Source organism: Thermobia domestica, chromosome 1 (genome assembly GCF_964235325.1).
Source record: "Thermobia domestica chromosome 1, izTheDome1.hap1.1, whole genome shotgun sequence".
In the NCBI taxonomy this organism is placed as follows: domain Eukaryota; kingdom Metazoa; phylum Arthropoda; class Insecta; order Zygentoma; family Lepismatidae; genus Thermobia; species Thermobia domestica.
Genome location: NC_137454.1, coordinates 189,704,732 through 189,715,740, shown reverse-complemented (window position 1 = coordinate 189,715,740; position 11,009 = coordinate 189,704,732). Strand labels below are relative to the sequence as shown.

General features: G+C 36.2%; 1 long non-coding RNA gene across 1 annotated transcript; it reads right to left on the bottom strand.

Annotated features, from left to right (window-relative positions):
• Window positions 1-2,024: 2,024 nt before the first annotated feature.
• On the bottom strand, window positions 2,025-8,151 carry LOC145666881 (uncharacterized). The gene is made up of 3 exons (XR_014127836.1): window positions 8,080-8,151; window positions 6,290-6,409; window positions 2,025-2,304 (listed from the first exon to the last, which is right to left on the bottom strand). It is a non-coding gene; the product is annotated as an uncharacterized LOC145666881 (long non-coding RNA).
• Window positions 8,152-11,009: the final 2,858 nt, after the last annotated feature.

Below are 11,009 nucleotides of genomic sequence, written 5' to 3'. Positions count from 1 at the left end.
TAATGGTGCTGGGATGGGTTTATCATAATTTAACCAAACCAAGGAACGTGTGGGATGCAGGGAACGTCGTTCCCAAATCTTGAGGATGGTTGAAGCATATGGAATACACAGATGCAGAAGCCCTCAGCATATGCAAACTACTAATAAGGTTTATTTCACAATGATGAAAATATGAAACTGAATTCATGACTTCTGTATGTGTACTCTTCTCGAAATGACATTAGATGAATACTGTTCTTTTAAAAAACACTTCTACATAATTAGCATTTATTGCACTAGTACAGTTAACTTTTATTGTCCAGTACATTCCTTTGTCGATTTTTTGCACAAGTGATATTCTGTCCCTTATTTATCAATTATTGTCTCTTTTAAAACACTAATCACTAAAGCCCTCTAGTGGATAGAGCATGCGCATTCAGTGCATGCGTACCAGGTTCGATTCTCTATAAGAGATCATTATAATTGGAACGCACTATTGTGGTTAAAATCGCACCTTAAACTGTAGATCACCGTCTCACAAGGCTTTAGTGCTTAAAAGAAACTCTCAATTCCAACAAACAAATACATCACTAATATTTAAAGGTTCTCACATGATGAAATTGCTCGAAGCCTGAAGTTGGCGACCTCCCTATCTGTCGCAGATCCGAATCCCGCTCAGGGCACGAACTTGTATTATTCTTTCACATTTCGTTATCATTATTCATCATTATAGTCCATTTTAGCCTAAAGGGTGGAAGAATGAAATGTAAAACTCAAAGTACAATCATTTAACATTGTTAGTATAAAATATTTCTAGTTTACTCGTACAAACTAGTCTTACATAGAAACTTGTTATTTTGTATAAATGTCCTCGTTGCACCCCGGCTGAAAATAATGCGAAATATTGAGAATTTTAATCCTAATGGGGAAATAGAGATTAAATACTTTTTTTTTTTGCCTTCAACACGTTTCCGAAAATATAAAGAGTAAAACCTTTAATTTAAAAAAAAATATATTCCCCTTGGACTTGGGCTGCATGTAAGATAAGATTTTGGGAATTACATAACCTAAGGGAACTTGAATAAATAAATATATATATTGTCGTTGGCCAAATCTCCGAAATTATACGGTGTAGAACCTTGATATTTTCTATAAATGTTCTCTTGCATCCTAGGTTGAAAATAGCGTGAAGTATTGGGAATTGCGTATTCTAAGGGGGGATGGGGAGATTAAATAATTTTTACCTTTCACCAGATCTCCGAAAATATTAAGGCGTAGAATCTTTGAAATTTTGTATACATATTTTCCTGACACTCCAGACTGTAAATAAGGCAAAAGTTTGAGAACTGCCTATCTTAAAAGGAGATGGAAGCTTAAATTATTTTTTCCGCTCACTAGATCTCCGAAACTGTAAAACGCAAAACCTAATATTTTGTATAAATATTCTCCTTGCACCCCAGGCTGAAAATAACGCGAGGTATTGGGAATTAGAATCAAAAAGGGGGAAGGAAATACACATTCTTTTCTTTTGCAGATTACATTTCGGAAAATATAAGGCGCATAACCTTGCAATTTTGTATAAATATTATCCTTGGCTACAATGAGGAGGTTTCGGGAATTACGCATCCTGAGGAGGATGAGGGACTTTAGTTTTTATGCCGTTTGCCAGATCTCTGGAACTATGGCACGTATAACCTTGAAATATTGTATGAATATTCTCCTTGCACCATAGGCTAGATATAAGATCAGGTTTTTCTGAATATCTCATTTTTCGGAGGGATGGGGGCTTAAAGTGTTTGTGTGTGTTACTTAATTACATTTAATATCGGAGACGAAGAGGAATGGAATGCAGGGAGAGGAAGAGGTGCAAAATATTGCCCATGGTAACACTAGGAGCATAAGCTAGTACCGTATTTAATAAAATAAAGATTTCGTCTTATAGATATTTTAAATATGTATTTATTATGAAATTACATGAATATGTAAGTTACATGAAAATATTATCTGCAATTTGTATCTTATTTATACTATTACACCATCCGATATCTTTCTAGAATTTCTGGTTGTTATTAAGAACTGAAAATCTCAACTATTTGTACTGAAAGTTTTAAGTTATTTAATGTATTTTTAGAAGTAAAATAATTTAGCAACTTTCCTTCCATGCTTAATTCGTGCATATTCATAATGTTTATCTTCCTCCTTGTCCTTGGTTTCCTCCTGTTCCTGTATTAGTGCCTGGATTTGTGTTAGTGCCTGTATTTGTGTTAGTGCCTGCATTCGTATTAGTGCCTGTGTTGGTATTAGTGCCATTGTTGTTGGCCGTAGCTGAAAATAATAAAATAAAACAAACGTTAGATTTTTTAAAAAGTGAATAATAAAATGTTCGTTTAAATATAGGTATTGTACAGTACCTCCAATTTTATCTTTTCTGTTTTAAAAAAGCAGATGACACATTAGATAAAGTTATATTACTAAACATACATAAATTACTTTTCATTTAACCCAATTTCTTTTAATAATGGATTTGTGAGTACCTTTCAAACCTGTTTGTTTCGAGTTTAATGTTTCACTAATCATGGTTTTTATTTTCACATTAACAAGACGAGACTACACAAGATGGTTAATGAAATATACCTCTAAATTAAGATTAACCCTAACTACTTTAATTTTGATTTAACTACAATATCGTCCAGAGGTCACACACATATATAAATCCATAGATTACATGGCTAAATTCTCATGTGTAGTTTTCGAGAAAATTGAGGAAAACGAATTTCTATGGCGTTAAGAATATGTCGTTTGTTCCTATTATTAACTGATAACTTTTATTTTCCTGAAAAGTATTGTTTACTTATTTACGAGTATATACGTAGCAAAATACACTGTTAAGTATCCGATCGTATTGAAATTAAATGAAATTCTTGAGTTTTCCGCCCCACGGTTATGCTGGCTAGCTTAAGGAGACGATGATAATGAGAAATAAATGAAATGCTGGAATGAAGAAAGTGGGATGAAACGGGAGAACCCCGAGGAAACCCACGCACACGGTCTTTGTCCACCACAAAGTTCACTTGGCAGGAGCAGGATTTGAACCCGGGACCCCACGCACCAGAGGTGAACGCTCCACCACTGAGCCACCGCTGCCCCTTGTATCAGATTGTACCTACTATTACTTGTCTTTATCTAAAGGTGACATAAGTACTTTTATCATTGACACATTTAATCCTAACAGTGACATACATACTACTTGAATTTTTTCAAAACTTTCAAATATTACAGTATTTTTCTGGTGGAACCAATAACAATGAAATATGATAAGGAAATGTACGTATATGCACCTCTGTTTAGAGATACCACCATTTTCCTGGTGGAAATAAAGGATATAAATAGTTTGCAAAAATCTCTGGCAGGATAGATTCAAAACCGTGACCTCTTTATTCTAAAGCGAGAGTCTTAATTGTTAATCTAGCAATATATTCAAATAATAACTCAAAATTTGTTGTTGAAATATCAGTCTTTTGTTCGAATAAATTGGTACAGTAGCCATTGTCATAATTCGGTCATTGTTGATATACTCAAATACCGGTTAATCAAATTTTAATTTTAAAATATTCGCAAATCAATCAAACCCAACAATTGGATATTCTGCAGATTCTCTCATCAATTAGTTTCAACTATTACGAATTACATACGCATGATTCGGGTAAGAAATCCCTGTTTATATTATAGGCCTATGTTTCTGCATGAAACGAAAGCGAAGCTAAGTTACAAACCAACTCTCTTAAATCATATAGTAACAAGCACAGAATTACAAAAATATGATGAAAAATGTATGACATTGATTTAGAAATGACAATGGTTGAAATTGACTCACGCGAGATCCTCGAACAATACGCCGCAATTGAAATTGACTGATGGAATATCTTACTGATGGAATAAACGTTGCTTACAGCAGGCTGCAGAAGAAGCAGTAGGTTACCGCGAACACAAAACTGCTAAGAAACCATGGGTTACAGAGCAGATGTTGCAGAAAATGAGGGAGAGGAAGATGTGGAAACAGGTTGATACAGAAGAGGGCAGAAAGATGTACAGAAAGTTAAATAATGAATTACGAAGAGAAACAGACAAAGCGAGGGAAGAGTTTTACAAAAGAAAATGCGAGGACATAGAAGAATTAGAAAGAGTTGGGAAATATGAGGAAATGTACAAGGAGGTGAAATCTATGGAATTTCGGAGGAAACAAGGGAGTATCATGATGGCAGTAGAAAATATGAATGGGAAGGTAGTCAGCGAGAGAAATGAGGTCATAGGAAGGTGGAAAGAATACGTTGAAGACTTATATGAGAGTAGGGATAGACCGTGTAGCCTAAATGTTGAAGTGGAAAATGAAGTAGGCGAGGATGATAAAGGATTTAGTATTCTTCGGGATGAGTTTGAAAAGGCTATATCTGAGATTAGGAATGGAAAGGCAACAGGAATAGATAACATACCAATTGAATTCATTAAAAATATAGGAGACAAGGGAAAGAAAGAATTGTGGCGACTATGCAATGAAATATACAGGAGAATGGCCAAGAGACTTTCTGAAAACGATCATGATACCGATGGCTAAGAAATCGAACCCAAAGAGATGTGAGGATTATAGAACTATTAGTCTCATATCTCATGCAGCTAAAATTCTGCTCCGAATACTGAACAGAAGGTTATATGGAAGAACAAATAGAGATGTTGAGGAAGAGCAGTTCGGGTTCAGAAGAGGCAAGGGCACAAGAGATGCTATTGGATTATTAAGGGTGATCGGTGAAAGATTTATAGAAAAAGGGAAAGAGGTGTATGTTGTATTTATTGATCTAGAAAAGGCTTTTGACCGCGTGAATTGGGAATTGTTGTTGGGAGTTCTAACAAAGATAGGGTTGGAATGGAAAGATAGAAGACTCATAAGAAACTTATACATGAACCAACAAGTAAGTGTTAGAATAGGGGAAGAACTGACGGAAGAGAGTACAATTGGAAGGGGAGTTCGACAAGGATGCTGCCTCTCGCCAACACTATTTAATGTCTATCTAGAAGGGATAGTAAAAAAGAGCCTACATGATGATGATGGCATTTCGGTAGGAGGTAGAATGATTAGATGCATAAGATTTGCAGACGATATGGCCCTTGTTGCAGAATCTGAAAAGAAAATCAATAAAATGTTAGAAAAAATGAGAAGGGGCTTTGAAGAATATGGGATGAAAATAAATGTTAGAAAGACAAAAGCCATGGTGATTGGAACGAAGGGGTCTGTGTCAAATATAAAAGTAGGAGGGGAGAAAATAGAACAAGTGAATAGTTTTCGATACCTGGGTAGTGTTCTTAGTAATGACATGAAATGCGAACGTGAAATAAAAGCAAGGATAGGAATGGCGAAAGAAGCCTTTAAAAGAAAGAAAAGTCTGTTTTGTGGGACCTTGAACAAAGAGTTGAGAAAAAGACTCATAAAATGCTTCGTGTGGAGTGTTGTGCTGTATGGGGCGGAAACGTGGACATTGCGTAAGGGTGACGAAAATCGACTGGAAGCCTTCGAAATGTGGGTGTGGAGAAGAATGGAAAGAGTTAGTTGGGTCGAGCGGAAAACGAATGAGAGAGTGTTAGAAATGGTGGGTGAGAAAAGAACACTTTTAGATATTATTAGGAAGAGGAAGAGAAACTGGTTGGGACATTGCCTAAGAAGAGATTGTATCATGAGGGACGTCCTAGAGGGTATGGTGGCGGGAAAGAGAGGGAGGGGGCGAAAGAGACTACAATTAATGGATGATATTAAAACAGAAAGATCATACGCGAAGACGAAAAGGTTAGCGGAGGATCGTGGAGCATGGAAGCTTCTCAGCTGCGGCAAGTGACCTGCCAATAAAGGCAGAATACCTATGATGATGATGATGGAATATCTTAAATGTTTATAACATTATCACAAATAACATTTTTCTCGTGTTTGATTTTGATTCTAACAGTTTAAAGAAAACGAATAGAAGTGATACGGGAAACGAATGGAATCCATACAGTACAGTACCCATCTTAGATTTACATAGCCATTTTCTGTGTGTGTGTTTGTGCTCTCTAGATATTTTAAAGCATTGATTCATCTCGTAGTTTTCCAGAATGGTTAGGTTCGTTGAATATATAGTAATTAGAATTCATGTATTAGTATAAAATTCCTTTCTATTTTGTCAATTTTGAATTTGTCAGAATTTTTTTCCTGTCAAAATCTTGAATTTTGAAATATTTTTAAACTACTAGCATCATAGAGTATTGATATATTTATATTACTTACTTTGTCTGCAGTTGTTTCCAAATAATTGCTGACACGTTGAGAAACCACTAAAGACGCAGGTACAAACGAGGCAATTGTGAGGATAGAAGACTTCGCCCCTATTACATTGCCTGTTATTAACTAGAAGTAGTAGAAAATAAAAATAAACGTCTTATCTAAAAATTTAGGATTATATTTCTTATAGTATATGTATATATATTTGAGGCATATACTTTATGTGATATAATACAGTGAAATTCATGCTTAACAATAGTGTATTGTACTTTCATTGTGGACTTTTTTAGATTAAAACTTTAATTACATTGAATTTGAATAATAGAGCTTTAATATCATATTAACCAGTCAGTTGTATTCATGTAAAGATGGTGAAATACTTTAACGAAGGCTGATAGATTGTTGCTTTCAACAACAACTTTGGATATGTATAGGCACAGAATTTTTGAAATCTTTAACATTTAACAATTATGTTCTTTAAGCTAAGAGAGACGATGATTAAAGCAAGTGAACGATGATGGAAGATGTGATGGAATGGGAAAGTAGAACAAACGGGAGAACCTCGAGCAAACCCACGAGCACGATGTTGTCCACCACAAACTTATATGGACGGCTATCGGACCAGGAACCCTACGCACTAGAGATAAGAATTCTACCACTGGGCCACCGTGCTCCCATGTATAGGCACAACCACACATACAGGATGTTAATGAACTACACCGACAAACTGTAACAGGTGATTTCTCACATCAAAACAAGAGGAAAAGTTCATATAGACCTATGGCGAAAAGTGCATAGTTTCAGAGCTAGGGCTGTCCAAACTTGCGAAAAAGCTAAATTTCAATAGGCCCTATATCGAATTCCAGAAACTGTTGATGGTGGATGCATATACTATCCAAAAGCTCATATATCATCAATTGTCAATAGGTGTAAAGATTATTCCCTACAGGGTGTAATTCTCAGATATGCTTTCAATAGAGTGTTCAGATATACCCTGATTTTAAGAAGGGTCCAAAGTAGCCAAGAGGTAAACCTTGACAACAATGGACATCCATTATGTTAATGCAAAGAAACCCTATTCACACAAATATGTTGATGGAAATGCAAGAAATTGGAAATAGCACTGATAATTCAATAAATTCTCCAACTATGATCATTCAATAAATATTGGAAGTATGCTTATTTTAGGATTACGTACCCTCAGAAAACTTTTCCCGTACCCCCGGTTGAATAGCACTGGTCTAGCCCGCTGTGTTTCCACTTTTCGATTACTTTTGTCTATTTTGAAGATATTACAGAAAAACTGTAAAATTGGCTGTAGTTTAATTTCGTCCCAATTAAGCCTCTTGCAGATCTTCACTGTTTCCTTCTGCGCCAGCTATAATCAAAGCTCCACCCCATGCTCCTATACGTGGAGGTCGCAACATTTCTAATTTCAAGTTCTTTTGCATTTAGGATTTTTGGTAGAGTTACAAACTTTTCCATTGATCCAATGTAGATAAATACAGTTTCAATATCACCCAGGGTTAGTAAGTACACTATTGCCTGAAGCTCAACTCCACTTTCAACCAATCGTGTGAGTTTTTCCTAGGTCAAGTTACTAGAATAACTCAAGTCAAAATGGTAATGCAACCCCCTGGTGATTACATAGGTGTAGTGTGGTACGACGCAAATTCGCTGAAAATCATCAAAATAACGTTGAAAAACGTAACTGTTAGATTAAAATAATTAAAAGACCTATAAACATTATAAGTAGTTTCTTTTTACTGCGAACTAAAAAGATTTAGGTACTTTACCTTGTTGTGTGGTAACTAGTGCCGATTGACTTAACACATTCATACTGATGCACAATAACTTACACAAGACAAATTCCGTTGCGCAGTTCTGAATACAACAATGCATAACAAAATACAGTTCCCTGTAAATATAAAAAAGTGAATCGACTAAGTTGCCTAAAACGAATGATCCGTGCTCCTCTTCTTTCCTTTAGTGAACCATTATTGACACTCTATAGATCACTATGAAAATGAGTCTCAAGGATAGAAATTCTGAATATTATGAAACTATCTCTTGACACTACTTCTAATACATACAGCGAAATATCTATAATTTTGCGATATGAAAGGTATCGACGCTTAGGTCTGTAATTTTTTGATATTTTACTATTATTTCGCGAGCTTGTCGTTTCAGGTCTCCTTTTTAATGAATCCAGTTGCCAGCCCAGATTTGTTGTCGTAATCCAAAGAGTACGGGAAAGGGAAGCATAGCACTAAGAGTTCTATCAACATACAAAAGGTACCGTAACACTTATACTGTGGAGTTTTATTAAAATAGCTAAATGTAATGGCTGGGAAACAGAGTACCCATTACAAACGGGGCTCTGAAACAGGAGTCCCATTAGAAGAGGAACTGGGAAATAGTGGGCATTACATGCAGGGCTGGGAAACAGTTGTCCCATTCATGTAGGGCTTGGAAGTGGAGCTCTGAAACAGTGGCCCCATTACAAGCAGTACAGGGAAACGGGGCCCCATTATAAGCACAGCTGGGTAACAGGGGCCCTATTACAAGCAGAGTTGGGAAACAGGGCCCCATTATAAGTGGAGCCAAATAATAAGCGGGGCCCATTATAAGTGCGGCCTCATTACTTGCTTCATAAGATCCTAGTACATAACAAACAAAATACTATTGTCGTATGTGCGTTTTATCTTATTTGCTTTCCCTAATTATTTGGAAATTAAATTATAGACAGTATTTTAAAAATTTTTGGGGATCCCCAAGAGAGTGGGGCCCTAAGCTACAGCCGATCCCGATGATGTCCAGCCAGGATGTTCGGAAGCCCCAGGGAAGCCCAAAATATACTAGGCAAAATATAGGATGTCCTAGGGACGTCTGTATGTCCGCCTAGATTCCTGAAAATGGTATAATCCTACAGGATAAAAATGGGACTACTTTAGGATAGAAAAAAATTCTCGCCATAGTCCCAGTGGGACATCGACGGGATGTTGTATTTCCCAAGAAAGTCCCAACAAACTATCCCAACAGGGATCCCATTGGGTTTTCCCCATGTTTATAACGATAACGTTATACGTACTCTCTAAACAATCCCCGTATATACACCCGATCACCGAGACAAAATTCTTGGAAATTAAAAACTGCGAAGTTTTCCTCTCATGAGTGTTTGAATGTGTATGTGTGTGTGTGGTTGCTGGCCCATTTCTCTCTTCGCATAGCCTAATTTGGAAGAAGAATTCGTCACATCTTGGCTTTCTCCCCACCTCTGTACAAGCTGAATTGCGAAGCAACGACGGAACACTGGACAATATGCTATAATTTGCATGTTTCACGTTAATCTGTAGTTATTTATGTCATTCTCTGTTTAAGTGTGATCAATATACAGTTAATAACGCAATAATTAGTTCCTACCAGAGGAGCAATTACAAAAAACCTAATGTTTTGTAGGAAGTATTTTTGTTATAAAAGTGTATTCATACGCATCCATTGTGTGGAAGAAGAGTAGCACACACACAGGGCGTGAAGACTGGGACTCCGACGACAAGATAGAATGGATCATTTCAGACTACTTCTCACTTAATCTTATTTATTTAGTGATTATAGTGACATGGAAATTCTCAACGTAACACATGAAATTCACGTCATCACTAGTTTCTTTATATAAATAATGGCGTACGAGAAAGTTTTAATTATTAAAATACTGTGAAAATTCCAATTGTGAATAAAATTATGTCAAAGGATGGAATACAGTAATCTACGTTAAAAAAAACGTATTGTAGAATCAGAACGTGCGAGGAGTGAAATGATTTGAACAAACGGCGCATAAGTTCCTCATCTCCAGTGATTAATACTTACGTTTTTCGGTCAAGTAACTTTCGTAATCGTAATCACGCGTACGAGAATTTCGTGTTTCGGTCGTGAATATGTACGAAAGGGGCCTAATCAGTTCATCAAAAATTTATTTCAGTGTTTGTAAAATGTGAAGTGTCTATTATTATTAAAAGGTTTGAAATATACGTATCAAATATATATTCTTCGCTTGTTAATTACTACACCAAATAATATCACTGTGAGACAGTAAAAGTGTGCATATTACACAATAATATATTTTATGTTATAGGCTAAGTATTGTGCATGCATATATTTTATTATGTTTATAGTTTCCGCAGTGCTACAGGTTGGTATCTTCTTTAACGGAATATATAGAGAAGGAATATATATCACACCCAACGTTCCCCGAACTTCTGACCGTAAGACTGGGAAACCACTATTCGGAACAATCAGCTGGCTCAGCTGAAGTGAACACGGGGAAATACCACGAACATAGTATAAACTTAATACCTATAGTTTATGGTTCGAATCCCGACTTCCACCACTTTTGTTCTTAGTTGGTTAATATGTGTACTTGTGGTTAGGTATTATCTAGTCCAAGAGTCTGTTTTATTTCATGAATCAGTACAAGGATGTTCAGGGATTAAATCCAAATCTGTTGTCTCAAATAGTAACCCACAGGGAACGAACCCAGAACTACCCTTATATGTTCATGATTTTGGGAAATAAATAAGACGTCCCTAGGACGTCATGTGCTATGTGGGTAAACACAGATAAAAAGGCTAACTAACTAACTCTATGGCCTATGGAACCCGGGGGTTCAATGCCGCGTTCACAAAAGCTCTCCACTGACTTCTATCCTTAGCCAATTGGATCCAGTTTC